Source organism: Octopus sinensis, linkage group LG5, assembly GCF_006345805.1.
Source record: "Octopus sinensis linkage group LG5, ASM634580v1, whole genome shotgun sequence".
In the NCBI taxonomy this organism is placed as follows: Eukaryota; Metazoa; Mollusca; class Cephalopoda; order Octopoda; family Octopodidae; genus Octopus; species Octopus sinensis.
Window position 1 is genome coordinate 61,774,472 of NC_043001.1, and position 12,053 is coordinate 61,786,524.

The 12,053-nt window shown below is 37.4% G+C and overlaps 1 long non-coding RNA gene across 1 annotated transcript; it reads left to right on the forward strand.

The window, feature by feature from the left end:
* Positions 1–2,103: 2,103 nt before the first annotated feature.
* LOC118763507 lies at positions 2,104–12,043 on the forward strand. The gene is made up of 3 exons (XR_004999267.1): positions 2,104–2,208; positions 4,906–4,908; positions 12,008–12,043. It is a non-coding gene; the product is annotated as an uncharacterized LOC118763507 (long non-coding RNA).
* The last annotated feature ends 10 nt before the right edge of the window (positions 12,044–12,053 follow it).

Sequence of the window (12,053 nt, forward strand, 5' to 3'; positions counted from 1 at the left end):
GAGACGGTGGCAGTAGCAAAAGTTAATCGAGAAAAGTCAGTCGGCTTGCAGCTCGGCACCTGGAGAGACAAGTCGATGCATCCAGACGGCGTCGTGGGATGTTGGACGGAGGGTCCGATTAAATTGCTAGGAGTTTGGTTTGGACCAAACCTCCAAATACAGAACTGGGCCGAGGTATCGAGCAGGGTGACCCACATAGTCAAGACCTAGTCTTGGCGGTGGCTATCCCTGAAAGGGAGGACGGAGGTAGCCAATGTGTTTATCGCATCGGTCATCATCTACCGCCTAACCGTCGTTCCTTGCCCTGATTCGTGGTTGATGAAGCTGGAAAGACAGCTGTTCCAATTGTGGAAGGGCTCGAAACCGCTTGTGCGATGCTCTATTTGCTGCCAACAACTATTAAAGGGTGGGCTAGGGATGCCTTGGCTATTGATGCGCAGACATGCGTTGAGGTTGAGGCATCTATGGCTTTACCTGGATGGTGAATGTGTGTGGTCTCTGCTGGCGAAACGGATGTTTCCCCGGGTCACTAGTTTTGATGGACGAGAAACCTGGTTCTATCGAAGATCGAAATTGGGTACATGGTTTACGGAGTGTCGCAAGACTCTCCTGCTATTCTGTTGCTCGGGAAATGCCTGCGGTGGAGGTTCCACCGCATTCTTTTATAGAGGGCTTGTAGAGGCTGAATGTGACAATACCTTGGGGGAAACCCTAGGTCTCGACGATAATCAGCTAGCCAGTCTGTTCCGACGTACATTCGGGCCGAAGACCCTGGTCAACTTTCAGAAGTCTCTGGCATGGCAGTGTTACTGAGGAGCCTTACCTGTTCGGGTCAAGCTCACAAGGCATGGAGGTAGCGGCCCTTCGACCTGTCCAAGATGTGAGCGGGATAGGGAAACCGTCCCGCACGCTATTGTTCAGTGTTCGGAGGTGTCAGACGTGTGGGTTTATGCGGAACAACTGTTGTCAAGTGCTCGATGAGTACAGCTATCGACTGTAAAAATTGACTGGCCTGATTTCCTTTCGAAAGAAGGTAAGAATTGTTTTCTCATTGTAGTAGCAATTGCGAGAGAGGCGATTTGGAAGACGAGGCTGAAAGGATGAAAGTCAGGCACTTTCACCTTAAAAGGAAGATAGAGCTAGAGAGAAAATGCCTGACTGCGAAAATGTTTGAGAATCGATGGAAGAATGTAGCACGGATGTTGCGAGTGAATGTAACCACATGAATGCGATGCAGGACGTATCTCAAGTATCAGTGGCGAGGCGGGGCTCGTGGGATCCAAATTGAACCCGCCTCCCACTCCATCTATGTCTTCCGGTCTGTCCTATCACTCGATTTATTTATATTTTTGTGAAATTTTAATGTCATCTTTATGTAATATCCATTTGTCCATCTGACCTCCATCAGATTGTGTTGTCCCTCATCGACTTTTTGAAATTGGCCAGAATGTAATGAAGTAAGTTGTTTTTTTATATGTTGCTATCATTGTGTCTTGTGGTGAAGCATCCTGATGAGGGGAGTGTCTGTTTCATTAAAATATAAAATTTATATCATATTATTGGACACGTCTCCGAAATGGCCCGTCGATGGAACATTATCTTCGTGTATTAGTATGTCCTGTTAATGTTGTATAATTTCAAATTTTCCACTGGACTCCGTGTTGTAACTTGTGAATCTTTATTACCTTGTATCTTATCGTGTGAATTAATAATTATCATGTGAATTCAATAAGACTTATATTATGTTGATGTTTTATATTTTGCCTGTGTATTTATATATATGAGCATTTTTGAATAGTTTCAAATACCTACGACTTTTATCGACGTTTTTATATCTATTTTTATATCTATTTGTATATCTATTTATGTATTTATATATTTATAATGCCAACGTATTTTTAAATATTTTAAAATACTTTTAAATATTTGCGTATTTTTAAATATTAAATATTTATATGTTTATATACATGTATGTTTTAATACTGTATTATCTGGAACTTTATATTGATTTATTAATGTTCAATGAAAGTACACATGTATTGAATATTCTATTGGATGATAGGTCATGTTCTTCTAGTTTTCCGCTGGTATTGCCTCCATTGAAATTATATATATATATATATATATATATATATAATTTCAATGGAGGCAATACCAGCGGAAAACTAGAAGAACATGACCTATCATCCAATAGAATATTCAATACATGTGTACTTTCATTGAACATTAATAAATCAATATAAAGTTCCAGATAATACAGTATTAAAACATACATGTATATAAACATATAAATATTTAATATTTAAAAATACGCAAATATTTAAAAGTATTTTAAAATATTTAAAAATACGTTGGCATTATAAATATATAAATACATAAATAGATATACAAATAGATATAAAATTAGATATAAAAACGTCGATAAAAGTCGTAGGTATTTGAAACTATTCAAAATGCTCATATATATAAATACACAGGCAAAATATAAAACATCAACATAATATAAGTCTTATTGAATTCACATGATAATTATTAATTCACACGATAAGATACAAGGTAATAAAGATTCACAAGTTACAACACGGAGTCCAGTGGAAAATTTGAAATTATACAACATTAACAGGACATACTAATACACGAAGATAATGTTCCATCGACGGGCCATTTCGGAGACGTGTCCAATAATATGATATAAATTTTATATTTTAATGAAACAGACACTCCCCTCATCAGGATGCTTCACCACAAGACACAATGATAGTAACATAAAAAAACAACTTACTTCATTACATTCTGGCCAATTTCAAAAAGTCGATTTTTTTTATTTCGCACAAGGGGACAACATAGATGAGGGACAACACAATCTGATGGAGGTCAGATGGACGAATGGATATTACATAAAGATGACATTAAAATTTCACAAAAATATAAATAAATCGAGTGATAGGACAGACCGGAAGACATTATAGATGGAGTGGGAGGCGGGTTCAATTTGGATCCCACGAGCCCCGCCTCGCCACTGATACTTGAGATACGTCCTGCATCGCATTCATGTGGTTACATTCACTCGCAACATCCGTGCTACATTCTTCCATCGATTCTCAAACATTATATATATATATATATATATAATAGAGAGAGAGACAAACAGACAGACAAATTGGAAATGTGGGCGTACAATCATAGAATATTCTTAAGTATTGAACCTGGGAACGTAGAGAACAAGTAGTAGTCAAGCCTAGAAAAGTACAGGATAAAAACAAAAAGAAACTTAAAATATTGTGGCTGAAGTTAGTATTTTGAAACTAAAATAGTAATAAATGCCCTATTGTATTATTACTTTTACTTAAAAGTTTAAAGTAAAATACTCCAGAAGCTATTTATTTTCAATTTTAGAGAAAAGATTAATTGCCTTCAAGTCTACACATTAAAAATTTGATCTTACAAATTTATATATTTAAAAAATTACATAATAGCAATTTAAACAAAATTGACAATTATAACTCTTAAGTATATTTTTAAAAAGAAGAGCTGTTTCTACAATTTGCGCTCATTTTGTTCATCACCTTTCATTTTGTAAATATTTTTCTAACTGTAAGTAGAAAATATTTTTGTCATCTCAGAATACAAGACTTAAATTAAATCTTTTGTTTCTTAAAATATTTTACTGTTTTGAATTACATGTATTCTACATGAGTTTAATTTTATAACACAATATCTGTGGTTTAGAATTTTTGTATAATGTGTTTCGATACGAAAAAAAAATAATATAAGAAAGAAATATAATGCAATAAAAGAGAAACTTTTAAATAAAAGAATATTAACTAAAACGTTTTTGGAAATTGCAATAAAAAACAACAGACGCTGTTTCCTAAATAATTTAAGAAATTTATTTAGCAAATTATAACTTCAACGGCAATATGTTAAGTTTTTTTTTCTTTCTTCTCGTCTTGTACTTTTCTCGGCTTAATTACTGTTTGTTCTGTACTTTTCTAGGTTCAATACCTAAGAATATTCTCGGATTATACGCCTGCATTTTTCATTCTTGTCCACTTTTTTCTAGGCAACGCTTCTATTATTTCTGATTTTGGTGATCAGTGAATAAACTTCACTGAAAATAGATATATATATTTACGAAGTCTAGACAGATATCTTCAGCTAGCAGGGGAGTTGTGACGCTGTTCCAGAAAGACCCGAGCAAGGGGAATAGTATTAGTAATTATAGGCCCATAACTCTACTTAATTTAGAGTTTAAGATTTTGGCCAAGGTGTTAGCAAAACGGTTGACGGCTGTCGTGGAGAAACTTGTCGGAAAGGCACAGACATGTGCAATCCCAGGCAGGTCGATCCAGGATAATCTTCACCTTCTCCGCTACACTATAGACAGGGCCGGGAAATTAGCCGGCAAAGGAGGGGCATTGGTCCATTTAGACCAAAGTAAAGCGTTCCATAGGGTAGACCATCGGTACTTGGCGGCGGTCCTCGAGGCGGCTGGGCTGGGCCCTGGCTTTTGCGGGTGGATCTCAGCTATGTACAGCGGCATCAAATCCACAGTCCAGATAAACGATTACCTAACGGAGCCGTTTTCGATCAAGCGTTCAGTTCGTCAAGAGTGTTCCTTGTCCCCGCTCCTGTTTGTTATGGCTCTTGAGCCATTGCTGCGGAAGTTGGAGAAGTTGGGAGGCAACCCTAATGAAATTGGATACGGTAAGTCTGTCTCTGCCTATGCGGATGACGTCACCCTCATCGTGTCCAACGAAGCACAGCTACCTCATGTAGAAGGTGTTCTCCGAAGATACGACGCGGTGGCAGGGGAAAAAGTTAACAAGGACAAGTCCACCGGTTTGCGCCTCGGCACCTGGAGGAACAAGCCGATATCATCCAGTGTTGTTGGACACTGGACAGATGGTCCTGTTAAATTGCTCGGAGTTTGGTTTGGTTCAGACTCCCAGACGGAGAAGAATTGGAGCGAGGTAGCGAACAAGGTAGAAGCTATAGTACGGAAGTGGTCCAGAAGGCATCTTTCCTTGAAAGGGAGGGCGGAGGTGGTACAGATGTTTATAGCCTCTGTCATCACCTACCGCCTGACCGTCGTGCCTTGCCCCGATTCGTGGTTAAGCATGTTGGAACGACTCCTTTTCCGCTTTTTGTGGAACCGCCAGGAACCACTAAAGGGTGGGCTGGGGATGCCTTGGCTAATGATGCGCCGGCATGCGTTGAGGCAGAGACATCTCTGGTGTCACCTGGAGGGTAATAAGGTGGGGAATCCGCAAGCAGAGGAATTCTTCCCGCGACCGGCCTCTAGGGAGAGATTTAAACCCCGTTTCATTAAAAGACGTAACCTGACTTTATGGCAGAAGGAGTGCCGACAGGCACTCTGGTTGATCCACAAGGTGGGCAAGGCCGGCAGCGGGAATACCACCTCGGTGTTCTATAGATGGCTGGTAGAGGCAAAAAGTGACGACGTCCTAGGAGAGGCTCTGGGGTTCGATGAGAATCAACTCTCCAACTTGTTTAAGAAGACTTTCAGGCGGGGGTATTTGGACAATTACCAAAAATCCCTGACCTGGCAGTGCTATAGGAATGCATTACCTGTTCGCGATAATTATCCAGGCACGGAATGTCAATGTCACCGACGTGTCCAAGATGTGGGTTGGACGATGAAACCGTTCAACACGCTTTTGTACAATGTCGGGAGCTGTCAAGCTTGATAAGTTGAACACGTGTTGAACACGTGTTGTCGCATCTGGGACGAGTACAGCTGTCGGCTGGATCTATGATAAAGATGATACCGCTAACTGGACTCTGAAAGGAAGGTAAGGCTTGTTTTTACTGTACGGTGGCAGTACTGAAAGAGTGTGTGTGGAGAACCAGAATGGAAGGTTTAGTGACAGGGTCCTTTGTCTCTGGCCCCGGTTTGTTAAAATACTTCATATATCATCTGAAGAGCATGATGGGGTTGGAGAAGAGGAGCCTGCCACAGAAAGAGTACGTGAAACGTTGGAAGGATGTGATCAGAAAGGTGGGTGTTAGTAATCCAGCTTAATCATCGAAGAAAGGAAAAATTAGTTGCTGGGCCTTATAGGCTGCCGGGTTCAAAATTCGGAACCGGCACTTCCCCGCCTTTTCATTTTAACAGATGTTATAATTTCTAATGTTTTAAAAAAAAACGCACCAAAGTTCTCGTTATAAAAGCAAAAGTAAGCCAATGATTCGTTTAAAGGCAAAAGTAAGCCAAGTTTTCGTTTATGTTACATTATATCTAAATTTTTAAGTTTCATTCGAACTCTCATAACATTCTTTGTAATTGTTTGTCTTGTTATGTCCAATTCTATGTAAAATCGCATGATTGTAATAAAGATTTCATCTTCAGCTAGCAGGCCTCTGCTACTCTAGACTGATGATGGGCAAGACCCAGAAACATGCATGTCTCTAGATGCAGGCCTAGCTGTTGGGGGTGTTTGTCTCCCCTTCGTAAATATATAAGGACACAGGAAACGTGTCAAGGCCGACAGGAAGCGTTGGTGCTTCCTAGGGCTAAACAGCGGTGGTGTAATTCCCTTACAGCACTGTCACGTTAAGTTGACAGTATACAACCGCTTCTGTTATTATAATTATCATATTTACTTTTATAATTGAAAATATGATACTATCGTAAATATTTTTTAAATACAGCTTTTTGTTCAAACTTTGAAATTTTGTTTGCTCATAAAAATTAATAAAAAGGATTAATAGCAGGATATCTGTTGCAAATCTTTTAGCTTTGGGGTTTACTTGTTTCAGTCATCTGACTGTCACCATGCTGGAGCACCGCCTTGAAGGATTTAGTTCCAAAAAAATGACTACATTCAATTTGGTTGAGAACTGAATTAGTAATGAATCCTAGAATTGCCTGTGAGTAACTAAAAGTTGGCCATGAGTTGGTAGAATCGTTAGCACGCCGTGAACGACTTTGCCTTTTCATCATTTCGGGGTCGATAAATTAAGTATCAGTTGACTATTGGGGTCGATGTAATCGACAATCCCCTCCACCAAATTCCATGCCTTGTGCCTATAATAGAAAGGGCTATTATTATTATTATTATTATTATATTATTATTATTATTATTATTATTGAGTGAGAGAGCAGTGTATGCCATCAAAGTGACACTGGGGTAAAATATACGAAGCCCAGTATACCCATCATCACTACCCTTCTGATAAGTGTACACCAGGCACATGCATCACAACCATATGTGTGCGACATGATGATCTCATATCAAGATAAACAGCGCAAGAACTTGCAGGTGGGCCCCAGTTAGAATTTTCTTCTGATCGAGTAGCCCATCTCGCTCAAAAGGTCCCTGAATAAGGATTGTTTAAGGATGTTGAACGAACCACCCATGTTTCCAGAGGTGAATTATCCCAACCTCTAAGAATTCCTTTCAACACATGGCTATGATGCTCCCCACTACTTCTGCTCATGAGCAGGGATGCAGATATCGGCAGCCACTAAGGGACATGCTCAACTGGTTAAGGTCAAACAACTGACAAGCAAATCTGTGGTATTGAGCAGAATATTTGCTGTAGCCCATCTTTTATACCAAGACAAAACAATGTACATGATAACACTTCCAATCAGTTAAGATCAGAATTCATGAAAGCCACTGTCTGGTATTGCATCAGGGCATGGTATATCATCAGGGCATAGTATTGCATCAGGGCATAGGTATTGCATCAGGGTATTTATTATTATTATTATTATTATTATTATTATTATTATTATTATTATTATTATTATTCAGAAAAATAAGAAAATAGAGATAAATCAATTAATAATTATATTTATTAATTACAAAAATAGACATGATCTCTAACAGCTGTTTCGATTCATACTTTTTAATTAAGTTCTAAAGCTTGAATCAAAACAGCTGTCAGAGATTATGTTTATTTTTGTAATTAATAAATATAATTATTAATTGATTCATCTCTATTTTCTTATTTTTCTTAAATAAATATAAACTCCGTTTTATCTAATTACCTTATTTTTGAATATTAAATCATATACTCAAAATAAACTATAGGTAATAAACTAGTAAATTCATTGGATATCATTATTCCTTAATGAGAATGAGGTTTATTATTATTCATAATCACACAACAGATTAGACAGTTGGAAAAAAAAATTCCTAACCTCAGACTACACAAGTAACCTTAAATGCCAACAAGTATTCTAGCTATCTCTAATAACACTGACTTATAGAGCTGTACTAAACTGGGTTTCATGCCTATTTCCTAGGTCCATCTGTTCAAATCTTTAGTGATAGTTTCTACTGGGATACATTTTGTCCGCACTTTCCATAGTCTCTGTAATTTAATGGCTAGGTCCTTGTACTTTGCTATTTTTTATATACCCTTCATATTGATTTTTCCATCATTTGGGACTATAAAGTCAGTAATTTGAGACTTTCTAATCTCTTTATCTACTACAGCTAAATCAGGCCTTCTAGATTCTATTACTCTGTCAATTTGAATGTTAAAGTCCCACAACATCTTATACTTCTCACTTTCTAGCACTTTACTAGGTTAATGTTCATACCATTTATCAGTGTGGTCAAATCCTAGCTTTTACATAGCTCCCAGTGGATTACTGTACCTAGTTTGTCATGTTTTTCCTTGTATTCTTTCTCAGTTGTATGACCTACATTGGGAATCTACTTGGTTTTTGTCTATCTTGACTTTTATCTGATTAGTCCTTAATACTAGATCTTGAGCTGTTACTAACAAACGAACAAACGTTATGTCTCCCTTTTCAGCCTTCCTTTCTGCAATCATAACCATTATCTCACTATTACTATTTGCTGCAACATCTTTGGGAACCTACCATGCAGAGCCTTCTCTCGCCAGTTAGATAATTTTTGTTCTTTTTTCCTGATTTTTACCTTCGTTTCCTTTTGAGGTGGGTTTTCTTATGTCTTGCTGTGACTCAAGTAGCTCTTAATAATCTTTCTTCATTATTACCTTCATAGGAGTCTAGATCTACACTAGGTACCTCCATTAATATCAGTCTTCTACTGATATTAGCCCTCTTCCACCTTCCTTTCTGGTTAAGTATAATCTTGCTGCTCCTGCCCTTGAGTGGAGTCCTCCATTCATATTGAATTCGTTCCTAGTTCTTCTGGTTAGGTTTGCTAATTCAGTTTTTGTCCAATCTACAAAAGCTGCTGTGTATCTAAGTAATGATATTGCCCAAGTATTAACAGCCTTCACTAGATTCGGACCACTTAGCTTTGAATTCATTAGCTTTCTTACACTTCTGATGTACTCCTTCTCAATTTTCTTTTTCATTTCTGTAGTTAGTACTCTTTCGGATTCTAATACATCTAGATACTTATAACTCTCTCCTTCTTTCAGTGATTATAATGTTTGGCCATCTGGTAATTGGATATCTTCACTGTTGACTATCTGTCCCCTTTTCGTGACTAATATTGCACACTTATCTATGCCAAATTCCATGCCTATATCTTTGCTGAAGAGTCTTACTATCTGTATTAAGGAATCTGTCTCTTTCATTCTTACTAAAAAGTTTCAAATCATCCATGTAGAGTAAATGGTTATTTTTCCCTTACAATTTCTGAACTGATACCCTGCTTTTGCCTTCCTTAATATTAAACTGTGGAGGATCAAACATATGACAAATATTAAAGGGGATAACGAGTCTCCTTGGAAAATTCCTCTCTTAGATATTAACCTTCCCTAAGACTGTAACACCTAAGTAGGGAATTTGTGTGAATTTGTGCATTATTATCCTGAAAGATTGCGTTTCCCTCCGGAGATAGTTCCGCAACTATAGGATGAATTTGATCAGATAAAACGCTTAAATAGTCTTGACTATTCATTCTGCCATGAAGGGAAACCATTGGGCCGGCGGATTTCCAAGATATAGCCCCACCACCACCACCACCACCAGATCATCACAGGTCCCCCTGTATGTTTAACAGTTGGAAGAAGGCAGTATGGGTCAAATGCTTCTTTTGGCTGTCTTCACACGTATACTCAGCCGGTGATCAAAAATAAGGGAAAAGAGGACTCGTCCGTGAAAATAACATTCTTCCACTGCTCTAGGGACCAATTCTGTAGGTTTTTACTCCCCTCAAAACGCTTTGCAACGTTTGTTTTTGAAAGTAGTGGTTTTCTGATTGCAGCCCTCCCATGAAATCCGGCTTTGTACAGCTATCGGCGAATGGTTTTTGTGGAAACTGGGTTCTCGAGGTGGTCATTAAGCTCTGCTTAATGGGAGCTGTACTTTTGTGATTTTTCTAACAATTCGTGTAAGAGTCCGACGGCCCCTATCTGAAAGTTTTGATTTTTCTCCGGAGTTTTGTTTCGACGAGGAGGTTTTTCCCTCTTTTCCAAAGGCTGTCATTAATTTCGAGACATTACTTCTTGATACACCAAACATTTCGGCTGTTTTCGTTATGCTAGCGCCTGCCATAAAAGGACCAACAATTTGCGCTCTTTGAAAGCCCGATATATCTGTCATTTTAATGAATTTTAATTGTTTTTTTTATGATATCTGAAAGGAAACAGCAATTTTAGCAAAACATATAAAGCAACACGAATAATAAATCAAAAAACATAAAAATTAACAAGCTTTTGACGGTTTTATAGATATTTCAAAATTATGATGCTATGCTGCTAAGTTTTTTTGCAACCCCTGTATACATATATATATATACACACACAAAGGGGTTTGTATGATTGTGTATAGAAGAATATATTACAGTCAAATCGTTCCTGTCAAAATCTGAACCTGATAAATGCTTAAATGCAAGAAAGTATACTAGTTCAATGTGAATAGACATTTAATATTTAATTTTCAATATTTCATTTGTTCAATAAGACAATCAATGCTTGATTTCACTTGTTTCTTTACTACATACTCTATATCCTATATTAATATTATAAGAATATAAAGAGAACATAAAAAACAGAGTAGGAATTCCTTTGAGTAATATATAACATATATATATATATATTATATATATATATATATATATATAAGAGATTATCCTTAATTGTTAAACTTATTCCGAAATACTTTTCATTACCCGACATGCAGTTCGTAAAAAGCCCGCCATTTACCGGATATATGATTTATAAACATTCCATGTGCTTGGCCGGAGTGGGCAGTTGTCTGTTCGTCTTCGCTACGTAAGGTTGGTTGTTTATTTATGATGTGTTCAGAATCAGTTCTGCTGATGATCATAAGACGTAAGTTGAATGTGAAATCACGGTGATACAGAACTAAATTCATTTTTTAAATGTCTTGCTTTGAAAAACTGCATTTAGGTATGATTAGTATAATTTTGGTAGTAATGACTTTGTCCCTCTTAGTGTGAGGCATTTATGTGTAATAATGCCCTCTATACAATATAGATATAATTAATTTGTTCAAAAGAAAAAAATTATTTTCGAATTCTTTTCTTTTATGAGGTTTTCACGCTAACTACCCGATAATTTCTTATTAAGAGATTATCCTTAATTGTTAAATATATATATATATATATATATATATATATATAATATATATATATATATATACGTGTGTGTATGTGTGTGTGTGTGAGAGAGAGAGAGAGAGAGAGTTTGTGTACGTGTTTGTTTGCCCTCCCAACATCGCTTGACAACAGATGCTGTTGTACATTATTTACATTATTTACATTCGACGGATATTTGTCCTCTTCTTGTTTGTTGTTAACACAACGTTTCGGCTGATATACCCTCCATCCTTCATCAGGTGTCATGGGGAAGTTTTGGAACCTGGGTTCTCATTCATAAGGTATTTTCGATGTTGTTGTTGTTATTATTAATATTGTTGTTGTTGTTGTTTTCTGAATGTTAGTAGCCCGCGCTCTTAACCACTAAGCCACATGCCCGTGGAAAGACGCTGGTGTGTTTACGTCCCCGTAAACTAGCGGTTCGGAAAGAGACCGATTGACTAAGTACTAGGTTTACAAAGAATAAGTCCTGGGGTCGATTTGCTCTAAAGGCGGTGCTCCAGCATGGCCGCA